The 23,878-nt window shown below is 38.2% G+C and overlaps 2 pseudogenes; both read right to left on the bottom strand.

The window, feature by feature from the left end:
- LOC109696645 (F-actin-capping protein subunit alpha-1-like) overlaps window positions 1–23,878 on the bottom strand; it is a 47,472-nt pseudogene that overhangs the window by 2,511 nt on the left and 21,083 nt on the right.
- Window positions 692–815, bottom strand: LOC141416012 (small nucleolar RNA SNORA51; annotated as a pseudogene).

Below are 23,878 nucleotides of genomic sequence, written 5' to 3'. Positions count from 1 at the left end.
AGGAATATGCTTTGTATAAATCTGACATTAAAAATTCATCAATTATTTTTCATGGTAAGTAGATGATTAAGTTTTAAAAAATATTTCATAAACATGAAGAAAATGAATAATTGGTACCAGAGTCCTAGGCCAGAGGGAGGACTGACTCTGGGGAGTCTTAATAGATGAGGTACAGCTGCTTGCCTTAAAAATAAAACAGAAAAAATAATGGTGAAAAGCAGGAAGAAATTTTTTTTCAGTGTAGCCATACAGGGAAAACAAGGGGTACCAATATCCATGTCCTTAGCTTTTCCTTTAGGAATACTGAGATTATATTAGATCTGGAAGAATTGAGGCAGGAGACAAGAGGTATTCAAAGTTAAGCAGTCACACTGTGGTCTGGTTGATTATTATCTCAGGTCAGGTCTTACAAGATCCTGCTGGCTCAGGAAAGTCATTATAACCTGAGGAGGCAATTTGTTTCCAATCATGAGATTGATTGTTCCCGCTTAGGGGGGATTTCTTTTCCTGGAGTGATCTGCCTGCAAGACTCACTCTTCCTGGAATATATAGAAAATACTTTAGTTACTCTTATCTTGGTTTCTTTAGCTTGGAAGGGGGAAATTTGACCAGCTTTAGATGAATGCCCCTTAAATGGTTAACATGTCTATGTGCAGAGCTGAGCAGGAATCTTTTTTTTCTCTCTCCTACCCCATGTCTTCCCACTCACAATACAGACTAGGCATAGGGCCTGGGTTGAGGTGTATATGGGGTAGGTTTACTTTCCCTCAGCTTTATCAGTGAAAAGAACAGCCTGTGATAAGCACCAGGAGGCCTCAGCAGGAATCTGACCCAAAGTTTAAGGTGGCTTAAGGAGAAGGATACAACAAGAAGGTAGGGGTGCCAGGCTTTTATCCAAGTTTTTGTTATGCATCAAGCCATCGGCAGCACTGAATGAAAAGTCAGTGCATTACTGAAAGCAGCCTCAAGTCCCTACTGCATAATCAATACGTGAGGAACATTCCTTTAGTTTACCAAATAGTATTACATATGTATCACATATATCTGTGTTTAGTACATCTAATTTATTAACTATTTTCTTGATTCATTTTTATCTTTCTCAAGTTTTTTTAGTAGATCCACCCCCATTCTTTGAATACATCATCTAATACACTTCTTTGCCATTGTTATAAATATTACTTTCTAACATCCCAGATATCAGAATCTTACCCTTGATTTTTTTCCCTCAGATTTACTTGCTATTTTGTTAATTCCTTCCTTCCCTCCTTCCTTCTTTCTTCCTTCCCTCCTCCTCTCTTCCCTCCCTCCCTCTCTCTCTGTCTCTCTTTCTGCTGAACTCAGAGGTTGAACTCAGGGCCTGGTACTTGCTTACAAAGGTGTTCTACCACTTGAGCCACTTTGCCAATCTTTTTTGTGTTAGTTGTTTTGAGGTTGCTTGTTGTGTTTGTTGTCACTTTATGCCTGGGACAGCGTGGGCCTTGGTCCTCCTATTTGTACTTTTCTGCATAGCTGGGATGATAGGTGTGCCTAGGCATTGGTTGAGATGGAGTCTTGTAAACTTTTTAGCTGGGCTGGCCCTGAACTGTGATTTTTTTCAATCACCACCTCCCAAGTACCTAGGAGCCACTGTGCCCAGCCTAGTTAACTGTTATGTTCAACTTTTGTAATGACTAATATCCTTGAGTTTTTTCCGTCATTTTTACCTCAAGGGTACTTAATTTTTTATTGGCTTTTCCTCTTCCTCTCATTGTCTTGTTGATTTGAGCAAGTTAATATTCATTCCATTTCCCATATAAATCTGGTGATTTACTATTTTTTCTAACCTATTGACATTTACTGTCCCCTGAAATGTTATATACACATATTTCTTTAAGCTTTGTGAATAATATACTATTATCCCTGTTTAGAGGTATAGTTTCTCTAAGATATTTTGTTTTCTCTCCATCAAAATAAAGTATTTAGGTAATTTTCTTTCTTTTAGTCCCCTCTTCCTTTCATTTTCAATGTTTCAAATTTCCCTAGACTATATTCCTACTATTTTAAGGGTTTTTTTTTTAGCACTTGTATCATTCTCAGTGATTCTATTAGTGATATGTAATATATAGGGCTAGGAGTGTAGCTCAGTGTAGCATATGAGAGGTCCTGGATTCAATCCCCAGCATAGTACAGAAACAAACAAATAAAATAAAGACATGTAGATCATTGCAATATAGGTAATGCATATATATAATGTATATATCTGTGTGCCAACATACAAATGTATAAATTATAAAATACATGGGAATATATTTATGTACAGAATCTATAATATTCATTGCTTACCACACTTTCTTTTATTATTATATAATGGTGAGAACAAGTTTGAGTGATCTTTTTTTGTAATCTGTGACAAATACTTTTTGCTTCAGAAACTTCTCCTAGGCTTATATGTGTACTTCCTTATAAAATTCAGTTTTAGCAAGAGAGCCCTGCTAAGTTTATAGTTTATAGTTTATCCAGAACTCTCTATCCTGATATCTTGTCAACCTCTGCTTGGGTTCCTCATCCTCCAACATCTCTCAAGAGAAGTCTGATCTCCTTATCCTGTCTTCAGAAGAATCCTGTTAGGTAATAAGAATCGCCCTTGTTAATTTTGCATATTAGATCCCACATTCCTCTTCGGCTATAAATTCCAACTTGACTGTTTTGTATTTGGAGTTGAGCTTGCTATCTTTTTTGCATAGCCAGACCCCATTACAGTGGTCCCTATCTCCATCATACTGAATGAAGTGTTCCTTAGGGTACATCACTGAATTAGTCATCTATCTCTTCAATAACTGAAATCAAACTTACTTTAAGAAGAGAAACTGTCAAGTACAAACTCATTTTGACCTTTTCTATGAGTTTATTTATTTTTTTAAGGAAACTCTTCAAATTTGTAATGTTCCTAAACCAGAATTTTTATGGGTACTTTTGGGGTTAGATGTTCAGTTAGAGAATAAGAGAATTTCAGTCAAAGAGATGTTTTAGGAACTTTTTTTATGTGTACAGAGCTGGGGATTGAACCTAGGGATGCTAGGCAAGTGCTGTACCATGGAGCTATAACCGTAGTCTTAAAAAATATAAAGTCATCAATATTTGTCTTTTTTTTTTTCCTAAGAGTGTTTATTTGGTTTTGCCTCCAGAATGTCTTCGCTATACCTTTGTAGCTTTGTTTGATACCATTAAGTTCTTTGAGTGATATACATAATTTTTTTTTTGGTGGGATTGGAGTTTGAACTCAGGGCTTTACACTTGCAAAGTAGTCACTTTACTGCTTGAGCCACACCTCCAGTTCATTTTGCTTCAGTTATTTTGGAGATGGGGTTCTCATGAATTATTTGCCCAGGCTGGCCTCAAACTTCAGTCTTCCCAATCTCAGTCACCCAAATAGCTAGGATTACAAATGTAAACTACCAGTGCAGGTTGATGTAGGTGATTTTAATGGGTTATGGTAATGTGATTATTGTGGGCTAGAATTCTGTCCACATAGCATTTATTATAATTAAAGACAGAAATGAACATGCAAAAAAGTCAGAGCAATTGATATAAATCATGATATATGTGAAATGGAATTCCCAGATTCTAAGCACAATACCAGTGTGTTGAAAGTAAAATTAGAGTTTGCATTAATGTTAAAACACAATTGTATAATCCTGAAATAAAGAGGAAAACTCTTGTGAATGAAGAAATCTAATGTCTTCTCTGAAAAAATTAGTAAGAAAAAGGAACTTTTCATTTTAGCAAAAGCAAATCTTGGGTGCTTATGTGACCAGGTATGTAAATAGTAGTGATTTAAGGACACATAAGAATGTCCTTCTTTAGAAAGTAAACAGCCTTGTTTTGTATAGAACTATTCTGAGGGTAATCAGGGGAGAGCCTTAATTTTTTGTTTCTTCCTTTGTAACCTTTTATTGACCTTTGGATGCCAACTGTTGCTAAAGAATATTCTGAAGGTTAAAGAGAAATTCCTTGGGGACATTTTTCAGGTATGTTTTTATTCAGTGCTTAACAGCATTGGATTCTCAGATCTTACATAATTTCAGGATACAGGACACATACCCCAAATGCAGATGTATTCCTTTAACTGCAAGTATTTATTTAATGAATTTCTTCTCTACTTTCATGGTGTCAGACACAGCATGACAGTAGTTAAGGATCTGTCACCATTGCTGTTCAGAACCTTATTGTTTAGGCTTTGCTTCCTTGACTGTTTCAAATTACATCTAGCTGAAACTTGCCAAAGAAGTTGTCAGTTTAGATATGACTTTGATTTTGAAAAACTGTTGAAAATAGGAAAGCCATTTATAGTGACAGAAAAAAAGAGAATTTGGTTGGCATTAAATGTCTTTCCTTGCTGAAATATACTTGTTCTTGAAGTTTTCCAAACAATTGCAGTATGGATTAGTACATTTTGACACTTCAAAAATAAGCATGCATTAAAACAAGATAGATAATTAACTGGGAAAATATATGTCTGCGTGTACATTCGAAATGTTTACTGGCTTCATTTTACCCAGGTTGTCCAGTATATCACCATGATGGGTCTAAAATGGCAAGATTCTATTTATGCAGAATGTGAATCAGGAACATCTCCAAAAGCATCTACTGTGAAAAGAATATTAGCATAAGAATATGCATCCTCATTTCTGTGGTGTATTTAGGAATTAGGTTAAAATTCTAGTTTTTTTTTTTTTTTGTTGTTGTTCTTTTTAGTATGACACTTAGAAGCACAGTGAAACTCAGTAGATAGTAACTGAATCAGTAATTACAGTTCCCCCTAAAAAAGGATTTTTCTGGGTTATAATATGTAATAGAAGTACTTGAAATGCAGCTCAGAGGAATAAAAGATGGGACATAGTGAAAGAGAAATTAAAAGGCATAGAGGAATTAATCAAAAGCTCCAACATTTATCTAAGAGCTCTAAAAGAGAACAGAGAGAAAGAGAGGGTTAATATTTGAAGAGGTTATGCCTCAGAACTTTTGCAGAATTGAAGACAGATATATAGGTCCTCAGAATTTAATAAGCAGTTGCAAGCAGTATTTGAAAAATTAATCAATACCTAGAAAACCAAACAACTACCAGAGAAAGAATCAAGGTTGTCACTCTTTTTTTGGTAATTTTGCTGTTGACAGACTTCTCACAAAAAGTAGATGCTAGAAGCTAGACTTGGTGGTGCATGCCTCTAACCCTAGCACTTGAAGGGCTGAGGCAGGGATATCATGAGTTTGAGGCCAGCCTGGGATTCATAGTGAGACCCTGTCTCAAAACAAAACAGAACAGAACAAAACAAAACAAAATAAGAAGAATGATTGAGGGTGTGACATGATATATTGTAAGATATATGATATCTTGTAAGAACTATGATATATTGTAAGAACTTTTGGTAATGTCACAATGCACCCCAAGTACAACAGCAATATAATAAAAAAATAAAAAAAACCCAAAAAACCAAAAAATTAGATGCTAGATATCAATTGAGTAATGAAAAAAGTGCTGGAAATCTATTCCCAGCTAAAGTATTGGTCATGAAGAAGTACAAATGGCCAATAAACATGTGAAGAAATACTCAACATCTTTGGCCAGAAAGGAAATGCAAATCAAAACTACACTGAGATTCTACCTCACCCCAGTCAAAATGGCCATCATCAATAACACAAACAACAACAAATGCTGGTGAGCATATGGGGAAAATAGAATACTTCTACACCGTTGGTAAGTAAATTAGTGTAACTGCTATGGAAAGCAATACAGAGATCCATCAAAAACTAAAAATAGAACTACCATGTGATCCAGTGATACTACTTCTAGGCATATATGCAAAGGAATGTGCTCCAGGATATGATAGAGCCACTGCACACTCATGTTTATTGCAGCACCATTTACGATATCTAAGGTTTGGAAGCAGCCCAGATGCTGCACAACTGATGAATGGATTAAGAAAATGTGGTATATGTACACAATGGAGTTTTATTCAGCTATAAAGAAGAAGGAAATTATGTTGCTTGCAGGTAAATGGATGGAACTGGAGAACATTGTGTTAAGCTAAGTGAGCCAAGCTCACAAACTCAAAGGTGGCATATAAATACATATATGATCATATATACATATATATTATACATATATATATATATACACACACACACGTATATATAGTGAGAGAGAGAACAAAATTGTATTACTGGGTCTGTCTGAGGGTACTATGGGAGGTGGGAGAAGGAAAAATGTTAGAGAATGAAAAATGCTGAAATAACCCATTGATACATGAATAAGCTATTGAATATTAGGGGAGCATGGCAATGGAGAAAAAGTAAGCAGTGAGGGGGAGGCAGTTAATTTGATTAAAGCAAGGTATATACAGGCCTGAAGTACCAAGTTGAGCTTGGACTATCACATATACTTAAAAAAAATGAAGGACAAGAGGGCAAAATAGTCCTTTCCAGGGGTGGGTACCAGTGGATTCCTATATGAAAACAGAAGAATAAAACCTGTTGAAATTGTTCTAAGATAGAGAGGAGTGGGATGAGGGAGAATGATGGAGGGGGAGAATCTAAGATACATTTTAAGTACATATGTAAATACCATAATGTATCCTCCGGTACAACTACTAAGTGCTAATAAAGTAAAAAATAAAAAAAAGTGCAAAGTATAGACAAATGTAGATAAAAAAGACTGAGAGTTTATTATTCAGTTTTTTACTTGTAAATTTTATCATTCACTTATTATTCTTACTGCTGAAAGGGTTACTGATGTATTTACTTCCATAGGAAGCACGTGGATTGAAAAGGAAAAAGTGGAGACACACTAGGAATGAGTGTTGTTATATACAAACCAGATTTGCCCCCCAACACTGTCAATGATGCAGTGCAGGGAGGAGGCTGTTTGGACTTAAAGGCATGCTAAGAACCTCTTTTGTTTAGGGTAATAACAATTTTGATTAAAAGTAGAGTTTACTTAAAACGTGTTCAATATTAAGAATGACTATCAAAAGAATAGAGATGGAATTAGGAAGTTGAGTAAAACCAACTTCTAGACTTTCTGATAATCTTCCTTTTTCAGATTTGTGTATTAGTCTTGACCTCCATGTCCAGGTCGCCAAGCTGATTTGACTCCAATTTCCTAATTAGGACAGTAGCTCACCTGATATATGAAAAGTTAAGAATGTATACATTCTTGTCAGAAATCTATATACATATGGTCAGAAATGTATAGACATATGGTCTATCATCGTGAGGATCACGATAGTATTTAGCTCCATTTGGTTGAAGAGATGCAGGGTGGCTTTGGAGGACAAGGAAATGCTGAAAAATGAAGTTTCTCTGAAATGATAGGAATGAGAGTAGTTTACTACTATTACCACCACAGGCCAGGCACACTGCAGTAACTTATCTCAATTCTAAAAACCACCTTGCCCTTCATATGTCATCAATCCCATTGTAAAGATTGGCTATGATTGGGGGGGGAAGAGGGAGGGGGCAGAGTGGGTGGTAAGAGAGGGGGTGGGGGCAGGGGGGAGAAATGAACCAAGCCTTGTATGCACATATGAATAATAAAAGAAAAATGAAAAAAAAAAAAGATTGGCTACGTAACAGCTTGTAAGTGAGGAAAACAAATTTGAATCCCACTATCTCTGACTGATTCTACATCCTTCCCTGCTCTGCTCCATTCTTGGGCATCTTACACAAGTGCTTAATTTATCTTTGTCTTTGATACAAGAGGGAGAAATCAATGTACAAAATAGGATAATAACTGATATTTTGCCTCCTTCAGTAGGCTTTTTAAAAAACTTTTGGCCTTTGATACATCTACTGTGTATCATGTATCAAAGCATTAATAGAGTATAAGGTAAGGTTTGTCTGCAGTGTTCTAAGTCTTCAATTCTTCTGTAAATACTAATGGATTTTTTTTTTTTTTGGTGGTACTGGGGTTTGAACTCAAGGCCTCACACTTGCTAGGCAGGCACTTTACTGCTTGAATCACTCTCCCAGCCTTTTTTTAATGTTGGTCATTTTCAAGATAGGATCTTATAAACTGTTTGCTGGGCTGGATTTGAACTATTATCCTCCTGATCTCTGCCACCTCCGTAGCTAGGATTAAAGGTGTGAGCCACTGGTACTCAGCAATACTAATGGAATTTTTAAAGGCATTCTGTATTGCTGTTTGGTAAGCACATTCTTTTCTTTCTTTTTTTTTTGATGCGGGAAGTATTTGGTGGCTAGCAAATTCTTTAAGGCAGTGGAGGCACAAAAAAAATCAAATACCTAGGTGTAAACCTAACAAAAGATGTGAAAGACCTCTACAAGGAAAGCTATACACTTCTGAAGAAAGAGATTGAGGAAGATTATAGAAAGTGGAGAGATCTCCCATGCTCATGGATTGGTAGAATCAACATAGTAAAAATGTCTATACTCCCAAAAGTAATCTACATGTTTAATGCAATTCCCATCAAAATTCCAATGACATTCATTAAAGAAATTGAAAAATCTACTGTTAAATTTATATGGAAACACAAGAGGCCACGAATAGCCAAGGCAATACTCAGTCAAAAGAACAATGCAGGAGGTATCACAATACCTGACTTCAAACTATATTAGAAGGCAATAACAATAAAAACAGCATGGTACTGGCACAAAAACAGACATGAAGACAAGTGGAACAGAATAGAAGATCCAGATATGAAGCCACACAACTATAACTAACTTATCTTTGACAAAGGAGCTAAAAATATATAATGGAGAAATAGCAGCCTCTTCAACAAAAACTGCTGGGAAAACTGGTTAGCAGTCTGCAAAAAACTGAAACTAGATCCATGTATATCACCCTATACCAAGATTAACTCAAAATGGATCAAGGATCTTAATATCAGACCCCAAACTCTTAAGTTGATACAGGAAAGAGTAGGAAGTACTCTGGAGTTAGTAGGTATAGGTAAGAACTTTCTCAATGAAACCCTAGCAGCACAGCAACTAAGAGATAGCATAGGTAAATGGGACCTCATAAAACTAAAAAGCTTCTGTTCATCAAAAGAAATGGTCTCTAAACTGAAGAGAACACCCACAGAGTGGAAGAAAATATTTGCCAACTATACATCAGACAAAGGACTGATAACCAGAATATATAGGGAACTTAAAAAACTAAATTCTCCCAAAACTAATGAACCAATAGAGAAATGGGCAAGTGAACTAAACAGAACGTTCTCAAAAGAAGAAATTCAAATGGCCAGAAAACACATGAAAAAATGCTCACCATCTCTAGCAATAAAGGAAATGCAAATTAAAACCACGCTAAGATTCCACCTCACCCCTGTTAGAATAGCCATCATCAGCAACACCACCAACAACAGGTGTTGGCGAGGATGCGGGGGAAAAGGAACCCTCTTACACTGTTGGTGGGAATGTAGACTAGTACAACCACTCTGGAAAAACATTTGGAGGCTACTTAAAAAGCTAGACATCGATCTACCATTTGATCCAGCAATACCACTCTTGGGGATATACCCAAAAGACTGTGACACAGGTTACTCCAGAGGCACCTGCACACCCATGTTTATTGCGGCACTATTCACAATAGCCAAGTTATGGAAACAGCCAAGATGCCCCAGCACTGACGAATGGATTAAGAAAATGTGGTATCTATACACAATGGAATTCTATGCAGCCATGAAGAAGAACGAAATGTTATCATTCGCTGGTAAATGGATGGAATTGGAGAACATCATTCTGAGTGAGGTTAGCCTGGCCCAAAAGACCAAAAATCATATGTTCTCCCTCATATGTGGACATTAGATCAAGGGCAAACACAACAATGGGATTAGACTATGAGCACATGATAAAAGCGAGAGCACACAAGGGAGGGGTGAGGATAGGTAAGACACCTAAGAAACTAGCTAGCATTTGTTGCCCTTAACACAGAGAAACTAAAGCAGATACCTTAAAGCAACTGAGGCCAATAGGAAAAGGGGAACAGGTACTAGAGAAAAGGTTAGATCAAAAAGAATTAACCTAGAAGGTAACACCCATGCACAGGAAATCAATGTGAGTCAATGCCCTGTATAGCTATCCTTATCTCAACCAGCAAAAACCCTTGTTCCTTCCTATTATTGCTTATACTCTCTCTACAACAAAATTAGAAATAAGGGCAAAATAGTTTCTGCTGGGTGTTGGGGGGGAGGAGAGGGAGGGGGCGGAGTGGGTGGTAAGGGAGGGGGTGGGGGCGGGGGGAGAAATGAACCAAGCCTTGTATGCACATATGAATAATAAAAGAAAAATGGAAAAAAAAAGGGGAGGAGGAGGGATAAAAAAGAGTAGTAGTGGGTGAATGTGGTCAGATTATATTATATGCATATATAGTGATACCACATTAAGCCCCTCACATTATATAATTAATATGCCCTAAAAAGAATCATATTATAGTAAGTGAATTTGTAACTAGGCAATAATTGATTCAATCTAAAGTAAAGGCTCTTTTGAGGGAGGAGGGTTGGGAGGTACTGGCTTGGGGCTCTCCAGTGCAGGCAGTTGAGAATGCTTCCCCACCCCCTTCCTCACCTCCAGTTTCTAAGAACATAGAAGCTGGTGAGCTAGTCTGGCTGTATTAATCAGCCTTGAGCTGCTATGGAGAAACTGTACTTCTTTGTCCCCGGGATACTCATGCTACCTAAGGGAGAGGCTCCAGGGTCTTCTAAGATGGACAGACTGCCTTCAGATGCCAAAAACGCATGTGAATTGCGTGACCTCCCCCTGTAGTTTTTGTTCTGAGTTTGGCTTCTCATGTCGGTTTCACCACAGGGAAGAACATATGGAGCAACATTCCTGCTGTTACATTAGTCTCTTATGAATTGGAATTACTTCCTTTTGTTTTTGAGAAATTAATCTTGACCTAGGATAGTCACAGAAGCTTTAACCTGAAGAGCCATTTCTGGCTTGGACTGCAGCCTTTTGTGACCTCTTGGCAGCTGTGGGTCTCAGCTCTCTCATGTGGTACCAGTTCTCTGCACACACAAACCCTCCCCCTCTCCGATCTGCTCACTTCCTTGGTCTCATCTGGGTTCCACTGTCATTGTTTGTTCTCTGTGTGTGTTCACATTTCTCTAGTAACAGTACTGTTATTTCTAACCTCACTTTCTCTGATTTTGTTGGCATTTCCTAAAGGAAGATTTATGGATAAGTTAAAAGGCTATGATTTATGATGAGAACAAAACAAAGCTTCCCTAGCCAGTCTAAACCAAAGTATTTAACCTGTACACCACGCACTTAAACTCTGTAGCTCAAGTGTGTGTGTGCTTGTGTGTGTGTGTGTGTGTGTGTATGTGTAACAGTATAAATTTCTAGCCCTTGTACTTTGTTTTCAAAGTGCTGGAGGTTGTGTATTTAATTTTAAATTTGGTCCTTGGAGGTGTCTGCAATGGACTGAATGTTTATGTTCTTCCCAAATCCTAAGCCCCAAGGTGTGTTAGGAGGGCTAATTCCAGGCTCTTGAGGATCAAATGAACAAGTGTGTACAGGCAGTTAGAGCAGCTCTGGCAGGTAGAAAACTTTCAAAACGAACTCCACCCCTTCCTCATGAAATAGCAGTTCTAGAAAACAAACTGTGTTCTCTTGAATGAAAAAAACCTCTCTCTTGTCTACCTCATCAAATCAGTGCTGTGTCACAATTATTGAAAAGAGACTTTGGATTTTGTAAAGCACTGGTGGCCATTAGTTCAACATCATTTGATAGTCTAGTTCATCTTTTCACTAAAATATTTTGTCATAATTATCTTTTAATTCTGTTAAATTTCTTTTCTGTATTTCTCAAATATATGATATAGTATATAAGAAATATTAAATATTTCATAAGTTTAATAATTAGGATCCAGAATTTCAAAGATATATATCTTTCTTTAAGGTTTTAAGTGCTACAAATTTGAGTTAAAATGTTTTAGTGTACCTTTAGAAGGCTTGTGACCAGAAATTTTTTTTTACACATTTTCTTCTTTTTTTTCTTTATTCATATATGCATATGTGCATACACTGTTTGGGTCATTTCTCCCCTCCATATTCCCCACCCCCTCTCTGTAACTAACCCACCTCACTTCTAGGCAGAAACTGTTCTGCCCTTTTCTCCAATTTTGTTGACGAGAAGACATAAGCAATAATAAGAAAGACAAAGCATTTTTGCTAGTTGAGATAATGATAGCTATACAGAGAGATTCCTACCATTGCTTCCATGTACAAGTGTATTACAACACGAATTGATTCATCTCTACCTGACCTCTTTAGTACTTCCCTGTCACCTTCCCATATTTTCCTCTGTCCCTTTAAGGTTACTGTATTAGTTCCTCTGCAGTGGGGACATCACACACTTTCAAGGTTTGGCTTTCCTACCCATCCCCATTCCTCCTGCACGTGTCCTCCCCTTAGCTTGTGACCCAAGTCCAAAACATTACTGCCTTTGCCCTAGATCTAAAGTCTGCAAATAAGGGATTTTTGTCTTCTGAGCCCGGCTCCAGTTCCATCCATTTAGCTGCAAATGATAAGATTTCATTCTTCATGGCTGAGTAAAATTCCATTGTGTATAAATACCAAATTTTCTTAATCCATTTATCAGTAGTGGGGCATCTTGGTTGTTTCCATAACTTGGCTATTGTGAACAGTGCTGCAATAAACATGGGTGTGCAGGTGCCTCTGGAGTAACCTGTGTCACATTCCTTTGGGTATATTCCCAGGAGTGGGATTGCTGGACAATATGACAGATCTATGTTAGGTTTTCAGAAGCCTCCATATTTTTTTCCAAAATGGTTGTACTAGTTTGCAACCATTTCCTTTTTCCCCACATCCTTGCCAAAACATGTTATTGGTGGTGTTTTTGATGATAGCTATTCTAACAGGGGTGAGGTGGAATCTTAGTGTGGTTTTGATTTGCATTTCCTTTATGGCTGAAGATGGTGAGCATTTTTTCATGTGTTTTTTGACCATTCAAATTTCTTCTTTTGAGAAAGTTCTGTTTAATTCAGTTGCCCATTTCTTTGTTGGTTCATTGATTTGGGGAGAGTTAAGTTTTTTAAGTTCCCTGTATATTCTGGTTATCAGTCCTTTGTCTGATGTATAGCTGACAAGTATTGTCTCCCACTCTGTGGGTGGTCTCTTCATTTTAGAGACCATTTCTTTTGTTGTGCAGAAGCTTTTTAGTTTTATGAAGTCCCATTTGTCCATCCTTTCTCTTACTTGCTGAGCTGCTGGGGTTCTATTGAGGAAGTCCTTGCCTATACCTATTATTTCCCAAGTATTCCCTGCTCTTTCCTGAACTAACTTCAGAGTTTTGGGTCTGATATTAAGGTCCTTGATCCATTTTGAGTTGATACTAGTACAGGGTGATAAGCTTGGATCTAGTTTCAGTTTCTTGCAGATGGATAACCACTTTTCCTAGCAACATTTGTTGAAGAGGCTGTCTTTTCTCCATCGTATGTTTTTGGTGCCTTTGTCAAAAATAAGGAGGGTATAGCTGTGTGAATTCATATGCGGATCCTCTATTCTGTTCCACTGGTCTTCATGTCCGTTTTTGTGCCAGTACCATGCTGTTTTATTGCTATGGCTTTGTAATATGGATTGAAGTTGGGTATTGTGATACTTCCAGCATTGCTTTTTTTGCTGAGTATTGCCTTGGCTATTTGCAGTCTCTTGTGTTTCCTAATGAGCTTTAGGTAGATTTTTCAATCTCTGTAATAAATGCCATTGGGATTTTGATGGGAATTGCATTAAACATGTAGATTGCTTTTGGTAGTGTAGCCATTTTTACTATATTGATTCTACCAATCCATGAGCATGGGAGATCTCTCCACCTTCTGTAGTCTTCCCTGATCTCTTTCTTCAGGGGTTTGTAACTCTCCTTGTAGAGGTCATTCACATCCTTTGTTAAGTTTACTCCTAAGTACTTGAATTTTTTGAGGCTATTGTAAGTGGAATTGTTTCCATATATTCTTTCTCAATTTGTTCATTGTTGGTGTATAGAAAAGCTAATGATTTTTGTAAGTTGATTTTGTATCCTGCCACCTTACTGTAGCTGTTTATAGTGTCTAGGAGTTTTGGGGTAGAGTTTTTTGGGTCTTTAAGGTACAGGATCATGTCATCTGCAAATAAGGATAATTTGACAGTTTCTTTACCTATTTGTATTCCTTTTATTCCTTCTTGCCTAATTGCTCTGACTAGGAATTCCAGAACTATGTTGAATAGGAGTGGGGATAGTGGGCACCCTTTTCTCATTCCTGATTTTAGGGGAAATGGTTTCAGTTTTTCTCCATGAAGTATGATGTTGGCTATAGGTTTGTCATATGTAGCCTTTACAATGTTGAGGTACATTCCTTCTATTCCTAGTTTTCTTAGAGCTTTTATCATGAAGTGGTGTTGGATCTTATCAAAGGCTTTTTCTGTAGCTATTGAGATAATCATGTGGTTTTTGTCTTTGCTTCTATTAGTGTGCTGTATTACGTTTATATATTTTTGTATGTTGAACCACCCCTGAGACCCTGGGATGAGGCAGACTTGGTCGTGGTGAATGATCTTTCTGATGTGTTGTTGGATTCGGCTTGCCATTATTTTATTGAGAATTTTTGCATCAATGTTCATTAAGGAGATTGGCCTATAATTCTCCTTTTTGGATGTGTCTTTGTCTGGTTTTGGGGTGAGTGCAATACTGGCTTCATAAAATGAGTTAGGCAGTGCTCCTTCCCTTTCTATTTCATGGAAAAGTTTAAGGAGAGTTGGTCTGTTCATGGTTTTGTTTGCTTTCATTTTCTGTGTGCAGAATCCTTGAAGAATCTTTTGTAGTGGTGGCTTGGTGGTCCTATATTGTTTTAGTTTCTGCTTATCATGGAAGACTTTTATTGCTCCATCTATTTTGAGTGACAGTTTTGCTGGGTAGAGTATCCTAGTGTTGAATTTATTCTGATTCAGTGCCCAGAATACCTCACTCCATGCCATTCTTGCTTTTAAGGTTTCTGTTGAGAAATCTGCTGTGATTTTGTTGGATTTTCCTTTGTATGCTATTTGTGTTTTCTCTCCTACAGCCTTTAATATTCTTTCTCTATTCTCTGTGCTTGTTGTTTTTATGGTAATATGTCATGAGGTAGTTCCATTTTGGTCACATCTGTTTGGTGTCCTGGAGGATTCCTGTACACGAATGGGTGTAGCTTTCTCTAGATTTGGGAAATTTTCTGTTACTATTTTGTTGAATTATTCCTTTTGCTTGCACCTCTTCTCCTTCTTCAATGCCCATTGTTCTCAGGTTTGGTCTTTTGATGAACTCAGTGAGTTATTACATATTCCTTTCATAGATCTTGAGTTGTTTGACTAATAGCTCTTCAGTTTTTCCTTTAATTTCCATTTTATCTTCAAGTTCTGAGATTCTGTCTTCTGCTTGTTCTAGTCTGCTGGAGTGGCCTTTGTTTTGTATTTCTGTTTCATTCTTTTTTTCTGAGGTTTTCTATATCATTGGTCACTTCCTCTTTAATATTGTCAATTTTCATATGTAATTCATTTATCTCTCTATTTATTGTGTTCTCTGTTTCACTTTGGTGTTTATTTAGGGCTCCTGTGAGTTCATTTATTTGTTTCTGTGGCTTCTTGTATTCTTTATTTTTGGTTTCTTGAAATGTCTCGAGTGCCTCTTGTACATTTTGGTTAACTATGTCTTTTAAAATGTCCACAAAATTCTCAAGGATTACTTGTAGGATTTCTTTTTTGAGGATGTTCTTGTAGGCATCATTGGGTTCCTTGGTGTCATTTATCTTTGTTTTGTTCAAGTCCCGAACTGGGTATCCCTTTTCTTCATTTCCCTCTGAATCCTGTATTTAATTATTTTTAGGGGGGAGAATGGTTTCCATTCCTTTTTTGTCTTCCCATCATTCCACCGTGCCACTACGTTCTTGATAGGCTAGTTGGTGGTTTCAGTCACCTATTTTCTTTCCCTTTGTTTAATTTTGCTTTTTGGGTGCATTGGGTTTGTAGCTAAGTGTGTGTGTTGTATTTCTGTCCCTTGTCTGGGTGTAATTTAGTATTACCTAATTCACAATAATAAAACTAACAACAAAAAAAACAAAGAAATCAATGGGGAGATGAACAAACAAACACAAACAAACAAATAACAAAACAAACAAAGAACTATACAAATAAACAAACAAAAATTCCAGGTTCAGGAAGAATGGAATTTCTGTCTTAGTTTAAGTTCTGATGTTATTCCTCTAGCATGCAGTTCTGGTGTTGGTATTTATGCAGAAGCTCTCTGTCATAGTCTTGCCAGGTGGTTGGGTCATGTTTTTTTTTTTTTTTCTGTCTTTCATAAACTTATATTTCATAAGTTGATAACTAGGTTTCAGAATTTCAAAGATATATATCTTTCTGTAAGGTTTTAAGTGAGGTAAATTTGAGTTAAAATTTTTTAGTGTAAGTTTTACAAGCCTTGTGATCAGAAAATTTTGTTGCTACCTTATAACTTTGCCTACTTCAAGATATATCTTAAGAATTAAATAAAATGGTACCAGTAAAAAAATAAAAGATAATTGACTGTGTTAACTCAGTCACATTTCTTTGTTCATATACCCTATGTATTTGTAGAACTGCCATAACAAAATACCACAGACTGGGTGAATTAAACAGTGAAAATTTGTTTTCCCATAGTTCTGGAGGCTGCAAGGTCAAGAACAAACTGTTGACTGAGCTGGTATCTCCTGAAGTCTCTCTCCTTGGCTTGCAGATGGCCACCTTATCTTATTTGTCATGGCCTTTCCCCTGTTTGTGTGCATCTTGTGTCTCTTTCTGTTCTTATAAAGACATCACTCTTATTGGCCTGTGGTCCAATGGTCCAACCCTTATACCCTCAAACTAAATTAGTTCTTTAAAGGTTCTGCTTCAAATACAGTTGGGGGTCTAGGATTTGAATAGGTAAATCTGAGGAAAATAATTTAGTCTATGACACCTTGTAAGACATTTTAAGGCTTTTAACTAGGTCAATGCTATTGATGCAGTGACAAGCATGAACCTCATTCTTTTTGAAGATGTTTGTGGGCTAGCTGTTGGCCTCAGTGAAGGTGGATACAATGCTCTGAAACTGTAATACCTCCCCCTCAACTACTGTGGTTTGAACTCAAGGCCTCTTGGTTGCTTGTCAGGTGCTCTACCACTTGAGCCTCATTCTATGGCTATTTCTGTAATTGTGTGTCTGGAAAGTTGGAAGATCAATTTATTTACTTTTGTCAGACTTTCTTGTGCATGGAGCTAGAACTTTGGATGGAAGTGGTAGGCCAATGAGCATGTGTGTTGCATGAATTCTTCCCATGGTGTATAAGTATATAACTAAGTTCTAAGTTATGGGTTGTCACTTAAGGTAAACTGCGGTCTCCTTAGGGGTGAAATTAAGTATAAATTGATGTCCCCTGACTAGGGTTCAGGGATAGAGAAGCCCCATTAGATGCTGAGAGGAAGTCATACAGAGTGTATAAAGAGGAGGGACTGGTGGGATGGCCCCCCATTCTAGGTTAGGTCATCAAGAGAAAATAGTGATTTTTGTATCTATGAAGCAGTGGGTACAGGACTTTTCTGACAAGATTATTCAGGTAGCAGATTTGAGACTTGAAGACCAGTTGTGTGAAAGCTTCTGAGAAGTCCTGCCCCTAAGTTTCAGGTCAGGGTTAGGTTGAGGCACTCTTGGCTGAGTGGCACCAAGGAAAGCATTGTCATTCACAATCATATTTGTCAGATGCTCTTTTTGCCAATTTTCTATTGTTGTAACTAAATATCTGAAACAGGACAATTTCTAAATAAATAGAGGTTTATTTGTCTCATGGTTCTGGAGGATAAGAAGTACAAGAAGCTTGCTACTGCCTCAGGCAAAGGCCTTGCTGCAGTATAATATGGCAGAGGGCCTCACTTAGTGAGACAGAGAGAGTGTACTAGGTGGAGTCTTTCTTCCTTTTCTTATAAAACCATGGTTTTATACCTTCTGGGGTCCCCAGTCTCATGACCTCATCTAATCCCAATTACCTCCCAAAGATCCCACCTGCAAACACCATTAACATATAAATTTGGGGATGAAATTTCCAACACATAAATTTTTGGGAGATAAACTGAAACCATACCAGATGCCAAACTCTTTGCTATGTGTGAAAGCTCTCAGGTTTCCCAGCAATCACTTCTACCACAGCAGATCATGGGACTGGCAATATGGTAAGCCATGAAAAAGCAGCAGTTTGTGATGGGTCATTGAGGGCAGTGGCTGAGTTCTGGCATCAATGTATGGGTAGGGGAAGCATATAAGATTGACTCTTTGAATAACAGTCAATCCAGGGAACTTAGATGTTTTAGGGAAAAGGCATCCTGTAATGTAGGCACCTGGGATTTGGGAGCTGTAGCATAGAGATATGCTGTTAGTACGTACACTATTCAAATCAGAGATGCCACTTTTCATGGGGTGTACAGAATAGGTATACAAGCTAAACAAAAATTTTGCCTAGTCCAGTCACTCTGTTGCTTCCAGTGGTCTTTCTAAAACTTAAATCTAATCCTATTATCCAACACCTTTCATTGGTCCCAATTCCTAAGCTTCGGAATGGGGTATCATACCAGGGCCCATTATTGTCCAGACTCATTTCTTATCATTAGCTCCTTCTACGCTCCTATTGCACCTGTGTGTTTTATGCTCTTTTCTTTGTCAGTAAAAGCTGTCCCAAACTCCTAACCAAATCTGTACTCATCACACATGACCTAGGTAAGGAATTTCTGGAGACATCTCTGACTCACTCAGGGGATTAGTCACCCCCTCCATCTTTTTCAACATCAGTGTTTCCCACTCCAGTTACAACATTTACTAAACTTTGTCATTGTCACTTTTCATTGCTTTAAAAAAAAAAGAAAACTAAAGAGGGCTTCCATTAACTTTAGGACCTACAACATCTGGATCCATTCCAAGACATGGAGACCAGGCCTGGGATTTTATCACAATGCTACAGAGCTGCAAAGGAGATTGATAAGGCAGCTTCAATATGTCTCTTAAGCTAAAGTCAGGACCCTGATTGAGAAGCAGTGAGTAGCACATAGATTCTATTCAATGTAGATTTTTTAAAAACATGTCCATTTCCTTCTCTAAATGTAAGATTCCCGAAATCAAGAACTATGTTTATTTTACTGTTCCTTCCATCAAGCATAGAGCATGGCATGTTGGAAATCCTCTATAATGGTTTGCAGACTAAAAGAACATTGTTCTGAATATACAAAGCCTGATGCAGAAATTTCAGACATTGAGAGCTGTGCTGCTCAACAGAACTATGATGGGGGTTGAGGGGGGGGAGACAAGGCTGCTATGTGTTTACATGTACAGCATATTGCAGTTTGGACTGCTTCCTTTTAAGTGTTCAGTCATCAAGTGTGGCCAGTGGCTACCATATTGGATAGTGCAGATATAGAGATCATGATTTAAAAAACAATGACAGGAAGAAGGGAATGCTCTGGGTCTAATGGTGAGCTTGAGCAATGGTGGCTTCCAAGTTGTAACCATATTTTCTGCCACATAAAAATCACATTAATTTTATGTCAAAGTGTCCTCCTCATCAAAACTTTCCAGTACATTAAGAGTGAAGAGCACACAGGTATCAGCATTTAAATGTAAATGTGGAGGCTATAGTGTTTTTTTAAAGTTGGCAGTAGAAATAAATGCAGCGTCCCAGGGTCAGTTGTTTTTAACATACAAATAGCATTGTGAAGCTCTGAAAGAGATAGTGCTCTCATTTATGAAGCATCATAATAACTCCAAGACCCTTCATTTCACAGCAGAATTTCCTGAGCTCATTATGTTAAAAGAAGCGTGATGTCTAGTACATTCTGTCCTGGGAAGCTCATCTGCTCTGACTCACAACAGTTGATGTGAAAGCTATATGTTTATATGAAAAAAAAAATTCATTAGATATCCCCTGATGGTAAATTTTGTAGGCAGGGAGACTTATGTAAATCACTGGTGTGGCTTTGCTGATTTCCTAGTCAGACTCGGGCTGTGTATCACTGCACGCAGCAAATTAAATTTCGATGAGCTTGGGAAAGTAATTGGGCTGTGAATGTAACCCATTACTCAGAGAATTGTAAATGTCCGGAAATGAAACCAAATGATGTAAAATCCAATTAATGTTTTGGGGGCAACCAGGACCATAGAGATATAGAGCAGGCAGGGACCTAAATCTAACCCTTAATTTTTCAAATTAATGCAACCAAGGCCTGAGGGGTTTGAATGGTGCAACCAGCTGGGTGGGGTCCAAGGCCTGTTCTATTGACCCTTTTGCTCCTCATTCAGTTCATTCCCCTTAGTCATACCGACACCTATGTTTTCCTCCATCTCTTCCTTTCTGCAGTTTTGAACATGTCTTTGTTATCTTCAGGGAGGTAGAGAGAGGAAGAAAGGCCAAAAGCTGTCAGCAGGAGCTCCTTCCATTATTATGTAGCACATGATAATGACTCTTATTTCCTGCTAGAGCAGAATAGAAACATACATTATATACACATGTTGGCTTTGCAAAAAACACTTGTTTTCTGAGCCAGAAGTGTTGGAGGTAAAATAAAAACAAGGGGGAGGAGGAGGGGAAGGGGTAGTGGTCAGGCAGCTATAGGGAGGTGAAACAGGAAGGATAATTCTACTTATGGTTGAAACTTGGCTGTTGGGACAACAAAATAGATACTTGATTTATTTGTTTGATTGATTAATTAAAAGAGATGGTATTGGAAGAAGAGGAATTGCTTTGTGCTTCTTTACCAAGGCTTGAGTCTTTTGTATGTTTGAGGAGTTTGGGGCTACTTGCAACAGAATTCAGGCATGAGGGAAGTAGCTTGTCTCATGTAGACAGTTGCAGTGTTGTCACCAACAGGGCACAGTCCCAGATGGGTGTTTCCCAGCTGTGTGTTCTTAAAAATAGCTTCTTGCTCTCTTCGAAACAAGAAGGCTGTCCAAAGTGACTTTCTGGAGTTCCTATCATTCTAGAGGGCTAGGGATTTTCCACTCAAGGAAAATCTAAGCATTGGACATTCCTCCAAAAGTCCAAAACAGGGACATCATGCCATCTTTCCTGTTGATTAGAAGAAAGTAGACCTTTTTCTCCTGATTTGGTGGCTTAGAATCATAGATAGAGAGGGACAAAGAGCGCTGGTTAAGCCAACACAGTGAAGTTTTCTCTTCTTCCCCCAAGGAGCTCCAACATGGCTTCTCCTTCCCTCCCTTTCCTCTCCCTCCCTCTGCATTATGTTTTGCTTGAGAAACAAAATCATCCCTGTGCCTCCGTGCGTGGTTCCTGTGGCATTCATTCCAGATCGTGTTTATTTTAAGTCTCTGACTTGGCACTGAGGAGAGATTGAAAAGCGCCAGCCTCGGGCGCTCTTGATCTCCTGCTCCCCATGAATGCGGCATTCATCACTTAAACGTAATATATTTATAATCAGGGCCAAGGCAGCATGACCTTGTTTTATTCTAAATAGATTCCAGGCAGCTAGATGTGGGAGCTTCCGGCTTTTAATCAGATGCAAGATGTGTTAGCCGTGGAGGACTTCGTTACAATTCTGTTGATCTCTTTAGGTTTGATTCGTTTCTTTCTTTGCTATTTATATAAAAAGAAAACAGAAAAGTGAGAGTGAGTGGAGGGGTTGTGGAAGGGGCTCCCCATAAAACTGAACTTCAGGGGAATCAAAAGTCGCTCTGTTTGGCCTTTCCATCAAAAGGGCTGGGGGTATGGGACAGGGAGAGGAGGAAGACATATCTGAGGCTTAGATCTTTCAACCCAAGCTAATTAATTTCTAAGCCACATTTTTTCCCCTTTCTGGAAACATTAATCATGAAAATTAAAAAATAAAATCCAAAAGCAAAACACAACAGAGTCCATTGGTATTCATTGCTTCTCTTTCCAGCAGTGCTTAAAGAGCACTCATCATGAATGTTCAAAGACAAGTTTTTCCCCCTCCTAGGTCTTAGTCTGGAACTAGCCCTGTATATAAATATCCTTTCAGGATGACAACTCTGATCACCTTCGGTCTCTTCTTGTACCTGGTTCTGCTTTACTCTGCTTTAATTGATTCTACAAGATAAAGATGCAGTCCCTTTCTGGAACTTGAATTGTCCTTAAAAGTCAGAATGGTTGGAGTCAAGCAAGTGTCACTTATTTTATTTTACTGGTTGTAGCAAGTGGGGACGCGTGGGGGCATTGTTGCTTTAAGGCATCTGGTTATTTATGCGCCTACAGCTGGTTTTTTCACTCTCCCACTCCACCCACCTTCCTACCCACCCACCTACCCACTGTTTCCCCTTGTTACAAGGCATTCTGTCTTGGAGATGAAACAAGTGAGGGCTAAACTAATTAACTAACCAGCAGTGATCTATGGCTTCAGCACCTTGCATTCCTGAAGATTTATCCCATTTCAAATTCATTGCCATTTCCCTCAAGGGAAATAAAGATTGCTGCCTATTAAAGATGGGGACAGAAAAAGGCACCTTCACTGGAGACAGCCTGTACAAGAAAATAATACTGTAATCATTCCCTCCAATCAGCTGAAAAGGATTAAATCTTCTGCTTCTAAAGTAATGTTCCAATTGAGCCTTGGGGAAGAATAATTCATGATTAGGGAGAAGGCTGGTCTAGCAAATGTGAACATTATGTCCATTACTTAAACACACTTCCTGGGCTGACTGCTAATGTCCCCAAGGGACTCACAGCCCCAGCAACTGATAGGCGCAATGAAACAGGCAGACAAGGACAAGAAGTATTATCATCTGTATGCAACAGCACTACATAGACTTTACCACTGCTAAATCACTGCCTTTGGTAAATAGCCCAGATAACTCATTTTAATAGAAGAATTCTTCTCTTCTTTATGTGTATTAAACAACAGACTCTTATGAGCGGTGGCAGTGTATTGATTCCTGGGAAAGGCCGTGTGAATACCAATTCTGTAATTTATGCTGTTTTGTGGCTCTGGCTGTATTTGTTATGCATAGTGTATTAAACATTCAATAGCTCAATTTAATCTTTGCAGCCAAATTGCACAGCACATCATGCCAGATAGTGGTTGTTTCATATACACAGCCCATCTGCTTCCTGTTCTATAATTCATTCAGCAGGCAAAGTTTCTGGCAGCCTCAGGCTACCAAAATATATATATACCCTCAGGGTACCAGAAGTGCTTGGCACTCAATTAGTTTTCCGGGTTTCTAGTGCTATGTGTGCATGAGTAGGGGTATGTGTTTCCACTTTTATGTGAATTAAAGATGGGAATAGTTTTGCTAAGTTCTGGGTCCTCATCTGGACAACTTTTCATAAGCTTGTGGGATTTTGCAAAACCAAAGAGAGGGGGGAAGAAGTTTGAAATGAAACATGAAGAACCTTCTCTCTTGGGAAATTATCCACGGCAATAAAATGTGTTCTTTCGACCATCCCTATCTAAATACATTGATTTATATCTTTTGGGGGAAAATAAATACAACAAGCCAAAAAGTACTATAAATTCTTGGCTCCTTTCTCTGGATGAACCACTGGGGATTAGCTCTCTTATGGCCAGTGTTTATTTCCCCTACAATCCCCTCCTTTCTTGGAGCCTTGCCCTTGTCTCTTAATGTCGATGGTAACTTTGTCCTTTCCCCATCTTCATTTTCTACTTTTAAAGAAGTCGGTGCCTAAATGTTGCCCAGTGGAAAATTGCAATTTCAGTTTATGGAAGTCTTTCTGCAACTCCCAGTGCAAATGCCTGATTTTCAGAACATTTTATGGCCTTTATACCACACCCAGGGGACATGGACCACCCTAGGTCTTAGATGATCGTTTTAAACCTTTTCAGAAAAGTGACCAAAGAAGCATCTTATGGGCTG

Source organism: Castor canadensis, chromosome 13, assembly GCF_047511655.1.
Source record: "Castor canadensis chromosome 13, mCasCan1.hap1v2, whole genome shotgun sequence".
In the NCBI taxonomy this organism is placed as follows: domain Eukaryota; kingdom Metazoa; phylum Chordata; class Mammalia; order Rodentia; family Castoridae; genus Castor; species Castor canadensis.
This window is presented reverse-complemented; position numbering and strand designations above follow the sequence as displayed.